The following is a 15,597-nucleotide window of genomic DNA, read 5'->3' as shown; positions in this document are numbered from 1 at the left end:
GTTTAGACCACCAAGAAGCACATGAGGAATGTAAAGAATGTATGTTCTTACTGCATATGTGTTATGGACCAACATTAAACTGAAAGGAGAACCTCGGGAGTAAACAGCCCAAATTTCTGTAAATTGAAACCTCCAGCAGCCTTTTCCTTTTGTAACCTGCAAGTCCATGGGTTTGATTGGGCTGCAGTCAGATCAATGGGTGGTAAAAATGGCTGTTGCTCCAGTGGAGTTGCACCCTATCTGAACAAGAAATCTTAATTCACCCTTGAGATAAACCCTTCAGTTGGCTGCGTGGGCTCTATAGCATTTGCCCTAAGTATTTGTGAGGGATTTTGTGTATTTGAGTATCTCATGCACACCTAAGAATGGTAACATTTGCACTCACCTTTGTAGGAGTTATTCAGAGATTACATAACTGGATCTTTCCCAAAAAGGATACTCACTTTTTAAAGTCAGCCTGCTTCAAAAGGACACGTGTAGTTGCTGTTTGTGCACAGCCCTTTCAGAGTGCACATCGCCATAGTTCTCCTCACAGTCAATTCCTGTACTGTTTCTTCACATGGAAATTTTAAATGGAAAAACAAAAATCTCAAATCTATCCCAAAAATTATTTCAACATTTATGTGACTACAAAAGATTTCTATGAAGAGTTATGATAGAAGTGGTATAAAGTGTAGAAGTAGAACATACATGGTAAGGCAAAAGGTTATCAAGAAAAGAATGGATCGTGGTCTAAGTTAAGAACCTGAGGGGCTGCAGATTTCTACAAAGTTTTCTTTCTATATTCTTATTAGCAAAGGAACAAACCTCATGGTCCTTTACGACAGAGTTACTGTCAAAACATGAAGTTGTTGTATTCCTTACAAATATATTTTTCAACAAATGTTGGGAAAGAACAAATTTTGCATCAAAATAGCAGTATTTTCTGGTAATGAGAGATTAGAGTGCTATTTATATAATGCTAATATGTAGTGTCAACTTTGGATTTTTAAAATAATTAAATTACAAATGATCAGCTTATTAAGGGGGGATGGATTAAGCAGATGTTCCTTTGGAACAATGTATCATCTTTTTGTTCCCCTAAAATATATTTTGATGTAGTTTATAATTAAACACTATAAAAGCAAGGATTACCACTTAACATTTCATTTTTGTCAGGAAAGCATCTCCTGCAAAATACTTACAAATGAGTCTCTTCTGCAGCCTTTGACTGAAATGCATTATGCAGAAATCTGACAACTGCTCAGTACAATTTGCAAGCTGCAGAGAATTCAAAATAGTCTTTGATGTCTAGGCAGAAATTCACTATACAGCAGGGAGTTTAGGTCGGTTCTCTGCATTTTATCAGCCCATGTTGTGTTTAATTAAGACATGGCAAGCGTCTCAGGATTAGCCTTTGACAGCACAGAGTTTTTGCTCCAGGTTAATAAGCCTGATCTTTTTTTCCCTCTCCCATTTTTCCCCTTCATAAAATTCCATTAGGCTGTCAAATATTCTACTACTTTTCTTGAAGGATCCTTCTTTTGGATAGAGACATCAAACTGGCACTGGTGAGTTCTTCTGCTTCACGCATAGTAACTGGCCCATGTGAACTGACGAGATTTTACTACATAGCAGATGCATTTAATGTTATAAAATGAATATCTCACAGCAGCTATAAAATAAACATCCAGTATGAGAACTGAAGAAACTGTCCTCTCAAGAAATCAATCAGTATGGATTGGAACATACACTAATGAAAGCTAAGTGAAAAACAAGAACCTTAGCAAGAACAGCAGAAAACAACCAAATAATTGAACTAGTAATGATGTTTGTTTGCAATTGTTGTCAAATATTAATGATTTTCATAAACTCAGGAAGAACTGTGGTAAATCAAATACTAATAAGGTAAAACTATATTATAGTTTGAAAATTAAGAATATCATCTTAAAGAGACCAAAGGAGTGGAGGAAAGAGGGAGAAAGTTAAGTCCTCTGCATACAAAAAATGGGTCAAGCCACAGACTTTTTCTGAGCAAGCACTTGGTCACTTTCTCTGTCCTTTATTCTGCTTCTGTATACATAGACTTTTAAAGTGCAACTTACCTTAAAGAAATGTCCATAAATTAAAAACTCCTAAAATAAAAATATTCAATAAGAAATGTTCATCAGAGCTTGGACAAATCATTATGTAGAGGATATTCTGGGAGAAAGCACTGAAGCAATCAAACTTAAACCAGCTGCAGAAATAAAAAAGAAAATTATAGCTTTGGCAAATGAATGCTAGTAATTATATTTCCATCACTTTGTATTATATTGTTTGTCTTCTTGGGATAAGATTCAACTTATTCATTCTGAACCATTCTGATTGTTAGAACTTGGGCAAAGGGACTGTTCAGAAGAACTGGGGGAAAGTAAAACCATGTGTTCACTCTGTAATGGATCATATCTGAAAAGTGAAAGGTATGTTCTGAGCTCCTTGTGTTTAATTTTTAGAGCCAAATTTTTCTGGGAGTTTAGGGTGGACTCAGCACTGAGTTGCAGAGCTCCCTCAACTTGGATAGGGAGGGCAGGTATAAAGGGGCTAATTTTTGTGCAGGAAATAAATGGAGCCCTGACAGTATGTACAAACAAATATTTTTTCTTCAAAGCTGAATGTTTTGCATACTTTTTTTCAAATTTCTGACTGGGGGTTAACTTAATTAGTACAGTATCATAAATGCTCCCAAATGGAAAGTTTAAATATGATTTTGCCTTCCCTCCTTCAGAATTTGACAGTTGTAATTACAGTTGGCAATAGGTAAAACTTCATTGACTTCTGTAGATTTATGAACTATGCCCTAACAGTTCCACTTCCAGCAATTCCTTGGATTTCTTTCCTATTTTGTGCAGTACTTTGGAGATCTTTATCTGGCTAAATCATGTATTAAAAAAGATAAGCAAAACAGTAATTGCAGATTCAGCTCTGACTTGAAGAAATAATTGCAGCAATTGATTTGGTTAAAAACCATCAACTACACTGAATCCTCCTGCCTGTTAAATTTAACAATAAAAAAAATGGCTTTTAGAATTGGAAATATTTTGCTTTTATGCTTATGCCTTGTTTTTAACTTGTCCAAAGCTTAGGTATAGCTGAAATAGGAAATGCAGCATAATGGAGATTTAACAAAAAGGAAAGAAAAGAAGGACCTACGCTAACATAATGCTTTCTGTCATCTTTTGTATGAGTGTCCCATTTTGTCAAGTTTTCTAAGCAAAGCTCTTTAATTGTAACTTGCTTCTTAAACCAAGTTAGGCTTGATCTTGGATACATTTCAAAATACTTTTAATAAATCTCAAAAAATGCTACTTGCTGAGTATTGTCATTTTCATTAGTGCTTTAGAATTTCTGAGCATGTAAATTAATTTAGTTGTAGTCCTTATCAGTCTTTGAAGAGAATGTTAATTATATCTGGCAATAATTGTTTTGCAGAAAACTGGGAAATCAGCCTGGATCTCTTGAATGTTTATGATTCAATCCCACTTCATGAGTAAGCTTTGCCAACTGTTTTGTTTTTACAATGAAAGCTTTATATATGTGGGGGTGTGTGTACACACGCATACATATATTAAATATATATAAATATGTGGAGTTCTTATAAGCATACTTACCCATAAATGTAAGTTTTTACTGTGTTTCTTTTATGCTTGTTCTGAAAGCTTCACACTGTTGTATTAGATAAGCTTTACTAGAAACAGATTGGGACACCAGTAATTCAGGATATTCTTTTTGAATAGGCAAAGGAGCTTTATTAAGAAAAGGAGATAAAACTGTTGTGCCATGGCTTTCAAAAATGTTCTGTGCTTCTTCAAAAAAATTACTGCCAGATATAATTAACATTCTCATTCTTCAAAGAAAAAACACCTGGCTCCTACAGGATGAGCCTGAACGTGGTGATGACAAGCATGACATGGAAGCATCTCATTATTACCAGAGGTCAGGTCAGGATGGAGTTCCTTCTGCAGGGGCTTTTCTCTCCTGCTGTAATGCAAGTGCACATCTGATAGTGCTGCTGTATTATATTCTGGAACAAATGAAATCTGCCAGCTATTATTCCAGTATTTACAAGTAATTGCTTCATACTTGCACAAATCTTTATGGGTTATAAAAAGCTACCAGTTTCTGAAAGGGAGTTCTGTAGTGTTGTTCCATACCTAGGTTTTTAATTGAGTCTGCTTTCACAACATGGGTGATTCAGAAGTGTATATTATTGCATCATAATCATAAGAATGAGCTGAATTCTATCACTTTTATGTACACTTAAGTTGAAAATAACTGGGGTTTAAAAGGACTGTTGCCAGACCAATGAACATTTCAGAAAAGGAATCCGTATCTGGAAAGCTGCAAGGGTAGAGGCTGCACACTGACACAGTAATGGCCATTTATGTTTCTAACAGTGGTTACAAATATTATCCCTGAAATTTTGGATGATTATTCTTAACCAGTTGTATGTTTGTGAGTGCTTTTTGACTTATCTTCTGGGAGTTAAATTACAGAGCTAGATCTACTGTGTGTTACCACTATCCTGTCAGAAATGCCCAAATGGAATTTCCAAAGATAGCCTGTGAAACTGCCCTATGGCCAGGAGCTCAGACACATTGATTGCTATTCCTGGATAATTGGTGTGTAACCTCTTCTCTCCCAACTTACTTACTTTTCCATTTGCAAAAAAGACCAGTATTAATAAACACTTTGATAAGGTTTTTCTTCAAATATGTTAGATTATGCTCTAAGTGGCGTCTCCCTTTCACAGCATGTACACTGCTTTTGTTTCCAGTAACACAGAAAAGTGCAGTTTCATCTCATCTCTATGGCTACATGGCATTATGCAATGTGACTCTTGAAAAATTGTAATTTAATTTTTTTCAAGGTAAATAAATTCTTTTTTTCAGTCTCAGGGAGAAGTAAAATACTGAAAATAATAGTATTAGCAAGGCTACATGGTTCTCCATGTGCATGATATATAATATTTCACAAATTATTTAAATAATTGGCAAATTGAAGGACTGAAGCTTTGCATAAAAGCTTCTCTGAAAGGGATTCTTTACCCGGGCCTTGCTGTATACACATCACCCCTGACAGCTGCAGTGTAGAAGGGGTGGTTTTCTGAATGATCTCTCCCTTTCTGTATATATACATATATATATAGAGAGAGATAATAGATAGAAGGGACCTGTTGCTTGTGTGTCTTTTTTTCATTTTCTCATTTGTCTCTCTTTTAAAATTTGTCTCTTTCCTTAATAAAAAGGAGTTACTGTGTTTTTTTCTCTCATGCTAAGGAAATCAACAACATAGAGCACTTGAGATCTTTCTGAATGACCTTTGTATATCTGTGAAGTTTGACTAAGCCAAATAACATCACCATGGTATTAAACTAAATTTTAAGACCACTTGGGAGATCGTAAAGTGCTTTACACATTTTACTCTTGACTTGGTCAATGAAAAGAAGATGATGTCTGTGACAATTAGAACTTTTTGTCATGGGTGCAAAATTTTAAAAAAGGGAGAACAGTAGGGGCAGTGGGACTGTTGACTACCTAAAAAAGCTGCAGAGCAATTTATGACTAACTGATTTATGAGAGCTCAAAATACATTCTACAGGTGCTTCAGAAACAGAGCTATTTCTGTCTTCCTAATAAGTACGTTTTGGCACTGAAGACTTTCTATTCCCTCCATCCATCTGTGTTCTACACCCATCTGTCATACTTTATCCCTGTTTGGATTGAAAAGGTTTCTGATTTGTGCAATGTTTGTATTTACAAACTTAACAACCAATAGGCTGCATGTGACAGAAGCTGTGGGACCCGTGGATGTCAGCCCCTGGCAGGAGGGCCCCTGTTACAAGAGGCCGTTTTTGTTCTTGGAGTTGTTAAATTCTGGTCTCTAATGCTTATCATGAAATAACTAAGAAAAAGCACAGTTGGACTCTACTGTCCTTAGGACACACCACCTCTGAATAATAACAGGTCATCAAAAGGATGTCTGGAAACAACTGAGTGACCAGAATGGTAATACTTCTTAAAATATAACTCAGGCTTATCAATTAATAGATACTTTTTCCTGTAATGACAAAGCCAAATGTCTGTTATTGTGTATAACACATAGCCTTTAATGTGTCTTTAATTTGACACAAATGGAATTTTTAACTAAAATTACACAAGCATCTATTTTAGATTTAAAAAGGCTATTTGAGCTACTGTAAATGTATCCAGTCAATTGTATGTCAGCACTTTAAAAGTAAGAATTGTTCCTTTTTCCTAGAGAGATATGTATTTATTATAAACAATAATTTAGATATATGCTTACTTAAATTATGACTAACAAACAAGTTGAAACTGCAAAAAAATAAGTTGGGAAATATAAAAATAGCTCAGAAGTATCCTGTGTTCCTATAAAATATGATTGCATCAGGAGAGCAGCAGAAGGAGCAGCATATAAAAATGAAAACAATGTTTTGACAATTTATGGCTTTTTTGATAGCTTCCCTACAAAATCAGACCACGGAAAGACCATGTATTATGAAAAGGTGGATATAATGCTGAGATATTCAGTAAAACAAATGAATCTTTAGTTTATGTTTCTGCAATAAAAAATAGCACTGATAGTGTTAGAATAGTGCCAAGGAAACAGTTAATCTGGTTTTTGAGTACGGGAACTTTGCAGCCTTAGGGATACTGGCCCACCTTGAGTTCCACTATGAGAAGAAAATAGCAATCTGAGGGATAATACTGTATCCTAAATTCCATCAAAACCTGACTACCAGAGGTGATTGATGTAGGCATCATCATCCCTGTACTTGAGGTGTGGACCATTGCTGGACCTGGGCTAATAAAAAGTACTTCATCAGTAACTTGGTAGCTTTCACTTGTTCTTCCAGTATCTAGTCCAAAACCACAGCTGTAATTCCATTGCAACATGGAGTTTTATTCTTCTACAAATAAAAATTCTAATGATTGCAGTACTTTATTCTGATCTTTCCCTCATCTCTCTTATCTTCCTTAGGTTTTTTCCCTCTACTTGTATGTGTCTTAGTCATTTCTACACCTCTGAAAGTGTTCTACATTCCAAACTAATCTGCCAAAAGCGTCTCTAAGATCCACGCTAATTATATGGGTGGGTTTGGTGACCGCAGCTTGAATTTCAAATGGCAAAATGCAGATCTTGAATATTTTCTGTTCTATATCAGAACTGCATGATTTTGGAACACCTCAGTTTGAGCTTCAGTAGCGTACAGGATTTGTCTTTTAATAACTTAGTGTAGGAGAACTGCAGTACCCCAGCCGTCTGCTTTATGCTGAACTCTCTGAAGCAGCCAATTTTGTCTTCCAGAACGTGGCTGCTGCACATGCTGGGTGCTGATTGCAAGTATTATCTTAAGAGAATCACTTCTCAATATTTAAGAACGTGACTCTTCTTTCAAAGGCATGATTTTGGGCTTTTACACCCCTGCTGGCTTCATCTCACCAGGAGCTACCTGTCAAATACCATCCTTCAGTTCCACAGCTGCCTCTGCTGCTGTGTTGTGTTTATCAAAAAAATTGGGAGGAAGAAGAGGACTATTAAATAAACAACAACCTGCAGCTTCTGAAAAAACAAAGAAAGTAGCCTGGCAAGAAAAAGAAAACCTGTGCTGTAGTGCAACCAGAGTCTGAGAAGGGCCTGAAACCAAGATTCAGAGCCTTTGGGTACCCTAATCTGCTTTATAGAGAGCTCATGAAAATTGAATGCAGGTAGGAGCCCCGCAAGAGAAAGTGTAACCAGAATATTTCTGCCAGGCAATTCCTTGCCTACCAAGCCTTTGTGTTAGCAGGTATGACAGGAAAGTTCAGTAATGGGTGTGCTCGACAGGCACACTAAGAGCTCTTGGAGATGTGAGTGTTTATGTGCTCACAACCTGAACTCACCTTATGCTCCTGAGTACCTGCTGCTGTACCAAACTAAATCCTTCCTAAGCCTGATCTTCTTTCTTCACTTATGTTCCTTATAATACATTGTGAATCAACATAATCTCTGCTCTGTAAGGATAACACAGAAGTGCTATTTCACTCAATTAATATAATTGTAAACTATTATAAATTAAATAACTGTCAACTTGCAAAATACTTTGTTTTCTCTAGTTATGCTCCCATATTCCCATCTTTTCTTCTCATTAAAAACCACAAAGTAGTTTAGATTACCTTTTATTTCTAAATTAACCCTTCTGTCTGTCAAGCATAGGCCATGGAAATGTTTAGGATCCTAAAATTGCAACTGAACCTTAACATCAAAACCATGAATCCAATTAGCTGCATGAAAAAAGCAGACAAAATATTTCCAGTGGGATAAGTTTCTGCAGAGAGCCAATATGTTTTATTAGACCAATTGCTGTAGCTGCAAAATATTTCTGCTAATTTTCAAGTGTACTCCTCTTCATGGCTGCCTGGTCAAGGTATTAAAAAAAAATTAATGCAGGAAATAAAAATATGTATTTGAAAATTGAAAATACATTTAAATAAGGTACAGAGAAATTAAAGTAAGCATAAATAAGATGCAGAGAAATATTATTTAAAATACTGGTGCTGTTACTTCTGTCTCCTGTTTTATCCCAAGGTCTCTCTTGTTCTTAATTCATGTTCAAGATGGCCATATACAGCTCTCACACAGCAGTAGCAGCACAGTCTGCTCAGGGATCAAGAAATCATGCTCTGTACTGTAGTCTGATCTTTCATGGTTTATAAAAATCTTTTTAACTGAGCTATACTCAAGTGATTAATGCATTTATCCTTCCCTTCCCGGTGGCTGCTGCTGTAACTCACGGTTTGCCTGTCTCTCTTGTGCCATATATATTTGCTTTCTGATTGCCCTGAAGATTTCAGAATAAATTCAGTACTGCATGGCAAAATACTGCTTTACCCAACATGAAAAATCTTTTTGTTTAGAGTCAATAGTTCACTTCTTTATAGGTGTCTGACATCCTGAAGGAGCAAAAAAATAGAAATAAGCTATATTTGTGAAGTTTTCCATTGCTCTTCTCTTACCTTCTCTGTGGCTGATAAATGTAGTGAAATTTTGCATTGCATTGCTTCCTCTAGCTTGTAATTTAACAAAAGAGTTTGACCAATACTTCTGTTTGTTTCTGTTGCCTGGCTTTTTCTGGGAGTTCTAAATCTGCTTCTCATAATTTCTATATTGCTTCAGCATAGATAATGGTTTCCTTCTGCTTTTTTTCACATCTGCCAAAGGAATCCTCAATACCAATGCATTGACAGGAGCATACATATTTCTTCACCCTTAAAGGTGAGTGAAGGATGGAGAAACAATTGTTTATAGACTTCATCTTTCTTCCTGTGTCCTCAGGTGTATAGTTTTCCAGCTAATTCGATTAAGTTATTTTCCCACGATTGTGTCTAAATGGACAGAAAGTTATGGGCAAATTAAGGTTGCTATGGTATATTCAATCCATAACCAGAACTGGTTGGAAACAACCCCCCCACATTATTATTTATTTCTACCAAGCTTAGAGTTTGACACATTCCCGCTGTGTTTTTGTTTATTTGTCATTTTTTAATTTGACTCTCCCAATAAAGTCAACTAAACAATGAGAAAGTTCACGAAAATAGACAAAGGAAATTAGTAATAAACACACATGGATTTTTTTTTTCTCTAAACAATACTTTCTCAAGTGGTAAAAATAAAAAAAATCCTTGAATTTGCAAGAACTTTATTATGAGAGCCACCTTCTCCCTCATGGCACAGTTACACCTCAGGCACAGTCATGCTCACGAATTGCACACACTGAGTCTTGCTGTCCACTAGAAATAGAAGTGCCAGACTGGCAGGGAGGAATTCCTGTATTTTAGCAGCCATTTCATAACCAGTTGTAGGGAAATGTTATATAATGTCAAGCTGACAATTAACAGTATTTCTCCCTTTCTATTTTAACTTGTGAGCCTTCTCTTTTTTTTTTCTCTATACAGCTTAATAAAGAAATTAAGATTCATCAGTTGATAAAAGGGTATTTTAAAGCCTACATTTTAAAGCCGATATTTAATCTTTCTTCAATTTTATTTTCTTCTTAATATTTAATCTTTCTTCAATTTTAAAGACCAGAACTTAAGTGAAGTAGTTAGAATTGCTTTATTCTGTGTCACAGCACTGACAATCTCAATGACAAAATGGATATCCAATGGTTATGAGATCCTGTCGTGAGTAAAATGGGACAAGAAAGTTAAGATTACTCCAGTGAAGATTATGGAATATGTGACAACTGTCTGGTTACTGAAATGTAGGATTCCTTGTCTAGCCTTAGGTTGTACATGAAGCAAAAACTACATTAGTAAAGATAGAAATCTAACATTCTTGTGTTCCCTAGATTGGTTTTTTTGCATAGTACCACAAAAGTTTTGGATGAACCACAAAAGGAGGAAAAGTGTTTTCTTCCTAAAGGCTCTGGGACTTTGTAGTGAAGAAGACTTCAAGATCAAGACAACCTTAACTTTTGTGTCATAGGGTTTTGGTTTGTTTTTTTTTTACTGTGGAATTTGTGCAGGTTTTTTCATGTTTGCATGCAGAGGAGTATTAGTAGATGTGTAAAAGCACCTATAAAACCCCGTTGTAAATTGTTTAAATTAATATATAAATAAATCTAATTTAATTCCCTGTAATTGTACTTAGTATAATCCTGTGAAGTATTATAAAGTGGATCCAATGTGTTAACCTGTCAAAACAGTCTGTAAATTGTCTTCAGTGTGTCTATATAGAGTAACAGATAGAAGACTATCAAGTCACCTTATTATAAACTTAACAGAAGTGTGAAGCTCACAGCTGCTGTGTCACGTCAGTTATTAGCTAATAACTAACCTTTGTGGGAGCTGGAGTTGCCATCCATGGTCAGGTGTTTTGTGTTTCTTGTTACTCAGTTGGACACGCAGCTCCTCAACAGAATCCACAATGAGCACAAAAGCAGGGAAGCAGCTGCAGGTTCATTGTCAGTTTCGGGGTAGCCATACAAGGCTACTGTTTTTAATTATTTTCATATTGTTCCTGAATTTGGTTGATCTAATACAGCCCTACTCACTGCAGAAATTTGTTTCCACGGGGGACTGCTGTGGTGGGTAGAGTTTAGCTCCCCCTACTCAGGTAGTTTAGTTCCTGCCCCAGTACTCCCTCCATGTGAGGCAGTACCTCAGGCTTCAGTACTCAGCTGTTTAAAATTGGAGGAAATTGTGCTGGCAATAAAAGGTTCCCTCACTGGATAACTGCCCTGTAGTTCTGCTGGGGAAAGGTGGTGGACTGGAGGTGAGTAGTCTGGCAAGCCTACTGTTTGTACCAGCTAAGTTTGGTGTAGAAGCTGATATCATAAGCAGGGAAGGAGATGTGTTTTCTGCAACTGGAGGAGAACCTCAGCTGCCTTCAGATGCAATGCCTCATGTTGACACTTGTAAATGAAGTTTTAGTATCTGGATTTACTTTTTAGAAGTGAGGTTGGCATTTGAAAGCTTAATTCTTACTAGAAAGTCAGTTGGACTTTAGCTCTAATGTGTCTAAAGTGATTAAAACCCCCCAAACCAGGATCTAAGAGTTTATTAGTCAGTGCTCATTTAGCAGCACTTCAATACAACAGTCACCATGTAGATTTATGTGTACAATTGTGGTAGCAGTAATGCTGTGTTTCCAGCCAGGAAAATAAAGGGCCATTGATGAAATTTAAAATATTAAACCTAATTCATGATGATTAAGCTGTATTTGCTGCCTACTGTTAGAACTTCCCGGAGTTTGAATTTTCCTACAAAATATTTTTAATACGTTGTAGAGTTGGTGCAAAAGCCTATTAATAGCCCTGTTTTGAGATGTGGAAGCTGGAGAACTTCTGTGAGATAGGTATTTTTATTATGAAATTATTTTAGCATTTTTTGCTCTATTTGTAACTGTGATATCAAAGGCATCTGCCAGAGTGGCTTTATTTCTACCCTGAATAGATATAGGCTGTGCAGTACACAATAAACTGCTGAATTACATAATTACAAAAGAGTATATTTTTCTTGTTTGTGTTTTGCATTATAATGAATTCTCAATGGTCTCTTGTGTGTTCAGGTATACTCAAATGACACTTTTCCATCCTTTGGAAAGCATGTGATCATGTAAATTCATAATAAATAAATTATGCTAATGTTTTTTTAAGACATGGTGATATGACTTGACAGAAGCTTAACATGTGGGGGAAACTATTTTGTAACTCAGTTTGATAGATATTTGTAGGTGACTATATAAACTGATAAAGAGGGAAAAACAGTCCATAAGTTAATGACTGATGAGTGCACCACCCCTGTGGACTAGACTGATAGGGCCTTATTCTGAAATCAACAGAAATTTGAATTTTATTTCAATTATTTTATTTGTTTGGAGCTTTTTGTTTCTCTTGGGTCAAGTGCTTACTTGAAATCTGATTGTCACGTCATGGTAAAGGCAATATTTTTTGGTTTTTTAGTTCTGTAACCTTCAGTGTAAATCAAGTAGCACTTGGGAAGCACAGAGGAATAGAAGGGAGCCAGGTTCAATGACTAAAGCTGAAATACATTTTACTGTGTTTTTAAAGCACATGCCTGCAGTTGCTTGCTAGGAATTATGCAGCAGGGACAAAACTTCTATTTGTATTTCTGTTTTTAATGAAATTAAGCACCAAATAACATCCATCTTCACCACAACACGAAAGGGAGCTAGCTGCTGCTAAAGTCTTAGTACTACAGGTAAGGAGAGAAGAAAGAATTGGGAAGGATGAAGGGATTCCCAGGAGATGAAGACAGTAACATTATGCATTATGTTATTTTTAATTATTTATACTTAGAATAAGTAAATGGAATGGTTGTAATAAGTATTTTATACTTTTCTGTTTCTGAAATCAGTATAGCATAGATGGAGGAAAATAAGATACTTGACAATATGTATTCCATATTGACTTACTTGGTTAGGGCCTTAATTTGGGCTAATTGAAATTAAAGAAAAAAATTGCCAATAATTTCAGTGGGGTTTCCACAGCTCCTGATGTAAAAGCAGAAGGAACTGTGAATATACTGCATTTTTAAAGTAGAAAACAAATAAACTCAAGTCTGGTATCCAAAAATCTATGTGAAGATAGAAACTGTTGACAAGTGCAAACATTAGACATAGCATCGCATGGCATCTTATAATATAAATAATGGTTTAAGTTTTACAACAGACTGCTTTCCTCTAACAGTTGGCTGAAAGATATGTCTAATAGTTAATGGGAACCTCTTACAATAAACAAAAGAAAAAAAAAGTGGTAGTTTACTCATATGATCTGGCTCTTTTTGTGCTTAATGGCACCCACCTGCATCATGGCACCAAGGACAACACAGATGGTCCTGTGATTAGGCTGGAGATGAGAACTGGAAATGAGAACTTTCATCAGCTGCAAAGAAGTCAGCCTTAAGGACACAATTGTTATTATCCTACCCTTTGGATTTGGATTCCAGCATTGTCTTGAATTTAAGGAATGAATATTATTGAAGGGTTTGGATTATGTGACCCTGAGGTTCTTTGCATGGATGTTGTTTCTACTAATACAATAAGTAGATTAGCTGTAAAATTCTGATTACTTTTCCCCTCTTCTTTTGAACTGCACATTTTTCTAGCAAGTCTTTTTGAGTACAATTTGGCAAACTATTTTTTTCCCACAAAGCTCTCCAATGGTTTTATACATGGCGGGTATATTCTGTTCTTTGGCACTGGTAATGGTGACAGTCCCCTGCAGAGGGTCTGCTGCTCTGAGATGGGCTGTGATGAACTCTGATATAAAGTTTATTGAATGATAGCAAGCTTAATTCATTGCAGTATTGTTGCAGCCTTATGGCAACTCTCTCTTCCCACAGTGATTATTCCTTGGAAAGAAGATTCTTAGGCTACTGGTCCTCTGTCAGGATGCTTCTGCTTTTTGCTGGCTATCACAAGGTCCTCTGTCTTTGCCAGTGAATGAGTCACAAAAAAGATAAGGCAGAACCTGATGTTCCTTGCCTTTTCATATAGACAGGAATGGTGTGACATGTTTAAAAAACTGTCAGCAGCTGACACCACTTAGAACAAAAGCCCTGTCATCATTAACAGTACTGAGACAGAATTGGATTTAGCAATATTGAGACATTATTGCAAATATTTGGCAAATATTTGGGATTCTTATTTCACACTGAATCCAAATTAGGGGCTAAGATGAAAATGGACATTTCTTGTGCTCTGAAGCATTCAGTGCAGTGACCCACATTTTGTAGTACTTACCTGTTTTCTGACAGATGCAGGCTTGCAAACTTTTGGGGAATACTTTGTTTGCTTTTCAGGTCAAGTGAAATTATTTGTATAAAAAACCCATGTCCCTTCTTGTCAATTTCTCCAGGAACAGGTTTTCTCTGTCTGTATTTTTCATAGTTTTGAAACTATTTTAACAGAAATGCCTTCAAATAAGAATGCATGTTCAAGACCAATTGAAGGTTGCATTTTAATCGTGGTTATTCCATTACTTTGAACTCAGAAAAAGTATTTGCCCTCTATTGCAATTATATCTGAGGTAGGTGGGTACTGTAAGAGCGTGTCCCTTTCTTGGGGAAATACAAAACTGCTATGTTCCTGCTGGGAATGGCATTCTAGCATCTCCAAATGACTATCTGTGACAGCCAAGTATTTCAACGGGCTTTGGATAATTCAGATACAGCAATACAGGGATTATGCTAATTTTAAACGTGATTGGTTGAAATCGATTTGACATAGGTTTTAACAGTAATTCCAGAAAAGTTGTTCTTCTCAATAATGTTTATTAGTGGCATTTATAGGTCCATATGTGGGCAAGAGAGAAATAAAATAGAGGTTATATTAAAGCTACTACAGTTCAGAAGTGGTTCTTAAAAACAATGTGACTGCAATGAGATCAAGAGTAGAGACATAAAATACATTTGTGAAATTTTGTGTAGGGTAGATCTGAAGGTGCATTGAAGCTAAAGACCGAAGGTGATAATTTATTGTATACAGAGTGATTAAACTAAAAAAATTGAGAAGAGAGAAAAATAGAAGAGGAACAAACCCTCTGTTCCTAGCATGAGAAGCCAGTGATGTTTAAAGAAGTTTCTCTCACTCTTCTTAATTAAAAAAAAAAAATCTCAGGAATAATTTTTAATGCAATCTGCAGTTTTGTTATGAAAAAGGCTTTCAGGCTTTACATAGCAGCTAATCTGTGAGGTTTTTCTTTCCACTGCATATTGCTTTTGAAAAAATTACAAATAAATATGTATGTCATCTTTAACTTCTTTTACACTTAAGCCAAAACGCAGATTCAGATTTCTGGATTTTTTTTCTGTTTGTTTAAATGCACGCAAATAGCAATGGATTTTTAGACATCATGTTCTGAAGCACCTGCCTTTGTACATTTCTGGCCTTTGGTGAACAGGGGCGAGAAAGCAATTTATCCTCTGCAGTTTTACGCAGACATAGGTGTATTTTTAGGCTGTTTCCCAATGAGTAACACGCTTGCAGCCGCTCTCTGGGTGGGGACTGGAACCCGCGGGCCGGCGATGAATGGCCGGAGCCAGACGCTCGCAG

General features: G+C 36.1%; 1 protein-coding gene across 3 annotated transcripts in view; it reads left to right on the top strand.

Annotated features, from left to right (window-relative positions):
* The first annotated feature begins 11,216 nt into the window (after positions 1-11,216).
* The window catches only part of ERC2 (ELKS/RAB6-interacting/CAST family member 2), a 421,289-nt gene continuing 416,908 nt past the window's right edge, over positions 11,217-15,597 (top strand). For all 3 annotated transcript variants that reach the window (XM_066195345.1, XM_066195346.1, XM_066195347.1), the window contains exon 1: positions 11,217-11,295. The gene's annotated coding sequence lies outside the window, so the exon portion shown is untranslated. The remainder of the gene's footprint in view (positions 11,296-15,597) is intronic.

Source organism: Chamaea fasciata, unplaced genomic scaffold (genome assembly GCF_029207755.1).
Source record: "Chamaea fasciata isolate MVZ Bird 193981 ecotype frontalis unplaced genomic scaffold, bChaFas1.0.hap1 SCAF_13, whole genome shotgun sequence".
NCBI classification, from domain to species: Eukaryota; Metazoa; Chordata; class Aves; order Passeriformes; family Sylviidae; genus Chamaea; species Chamaea fasciata.
This window is presented reverse-complemented; position numbering and strand designations above follow the sequence as displayed.